Source organism: Etheostoma cragini, chromosome 8 (assembly GCF_013103735.1).
Source record: "Etheostoma cragini isolate CJK2018 chromosome 8, CSU_Ecrag_1.0, whole genome shotgun sequence".
Lineage (NCBI taxonomy): Eukaryota > Metazoa > Chordata > Actinopteri > Perciformes > Percidae > Etheostoma > Etheostoma cragini.
The window spans coordinates 540,308-542,381 of record NC_048414.1 but is presented as its reverse complement, the minus strand read 5'-3'; the positions used below and the strand labels follow the sequence as shown (position 1 = coordinate 542,381).

General features: G+C 42.9%; 1 protein-coding gene across 1 annotated transcript in view; it reads right to left on the bottom strand.

The window, feature by feature from the left end:
* LOC117948971 (integrin alpha-2-like) overlaps nt 1-2,074 on the bottom strand; it is a 27,140-nt gene that overhangs the window by 15,047 nt on the left and 10,019 nt on the right. The gene's annotated exons all lie outside the window — the stretch shown is intronic.

Genomic DNA, 2,074 nt, shown 5'->3' with positions numbered 1-2,074 from the left:
CACACACACACAGATACAGATACACACACACACACACACACACAGACACACACACACACACACAGACACACACACACAGACACACACACACACCTGAGTGAGCCCATGTTATTTTTTCACATTTTGTTGAACAAAAACTCAGATTTCTGATTTAGAAACTTTTTGAAAATGGTTCAAACTGGACCCCGAGGACCAGGAGGATTAATCATGGAGTCTACGCAGGATCCTGAGATGTACCCAATAAACAGTCTCCCCCTCCTGCCCCCAGAGGTCAGACCGTGCTGCCCCAGCGTCCCACAGCGAGCGGGGTATTAGCGTTAACCCCCCCCCCCCCCCCATGCGGTCTGGACGGCGGTTCTGGGAAGAGAGGCTGAGTCACAGCAGAGACCCTCAACCGGCTGCAGACCTAATGAGTCCCGTCCACATCAAACATGAGGCTGACGACCCACAGAGGCCACATCCTGCAGACCCCCCCCCCCCCCCCCCCCCCCCCCGCTACTGCTTCATTAGACCATTAGTCACTTCACCAGATTGTGTTGTCTTCCCGTCAACCATGAAAAGCTGTTTTTTAAACACTATTATCCCTTTTTCGGACTTCTTTGTCACTTTTTCTGACTTCTTTTGATGTTTTTTCCAAAGTTATTTGATATTTCTGGTTTTGAAGGCCCTGTTTTTGTGATAAAACAACTGAAAACAGGTCAAATTTGAGGGTTAATTACTGATTACTGCAGCTGCGACGGCCTTTTCAACAACACTGAACCCAGTCTGGACTCAGTAACCCTGCAGGGGGTTCATATGTAAAGGGGGAGGGAGTGTGTGTTGAACGCAGAGAGACTAGTCTGTGTTTATGTGTTTTTTGTTTAAAGGACTTTAAGTTTCATATCTTAACCCGTGTGTCGTCCTCGGGTCAAACTGACTGAAAAGTGTTTTATATCAGAAATATGGATTTCTTTCAACCAAATTGGCCAAAAATAACATGGATGACTCCATACATTCTTCAGGTAAAATGATGATTGCTTTCATTGAGCTATGGGGTGTTTTGTTTAATCTTATAGCATTTTATAGAATTCTTTTTTTTTAATGGTTTCAAACCAGTATCCGGACTAAACTTTGACAACTACCCATCTGAGATCCACTCAACCTCCTCTGATCTTAACTAGTAGTCAAAACAATTCATCATTTCTGCCTTTTAACTTAAAACGTATTTAGAACTTGATATAAATGAGGTTTGTTGACCATGAATTCCAAGAATAAGAATAATAAAACCTGTTATTAAACCAGCTCAGGTTTTAAAAAAAGCACCAAAAGCTGAAAAAAGTGACAAATAAATCAGGAAAACATCGAAAAAGCACAAAAACATGCACATTTTCAATTTTGAGCTGGAAGGACGAGTTGATGGTCGACAGGAAGACAACACGAGGGTTAAGTTTGTATTTTTCTACATTTTATTGATCAGAACTTTAATATATTTTGATGTTCTGTTGTGACATAACAAATTATCATCATATTATTTTAGTGAGAACTCATAAATAACTATAAATAACTAATGTTGGGGAATCTGTTCATGCTTTGTAACGCGTTTCTGGATTTTTTAATAATGTATATCGGCCGATATATCGGCATATTGGCCGATGTTTTAGTATCGTAACCAAATGTTTGTGTCGGTGTGGCCTTAAAAATCCTTTATTAGTCGGCTCTACTTTCTGCACCCGGAACCTGAACCGGAACCTGAACCGGAACCTGAACCTGAACCTAAAACTACCCAAACAGTCCCGGAGGTAATAAATAAATTGGGTCTGATTAGAAAGGTGAGATTTGGATTCAATGATCCCGGGTGAGCCTGCCTCGGACCCCCCTAGGTTTGGGCTAAACCCCCCCAGGGGTGGTACTGGGGGGGGGGGAATGAACTAGATTTTAGTTCTTATCTTTAGCTGGAGCAGTTATATGTTGAAAAACCACAAAACCAATTAACGAACCGAGAAATGCTCGTCAGCCTTGTGTTTATCTTGGTTTTAGTGGTTTTGGGTCTGCACGCTTGGAGAACCCCCCCCCCCCCCCCCCCCCCCCCCCCCCC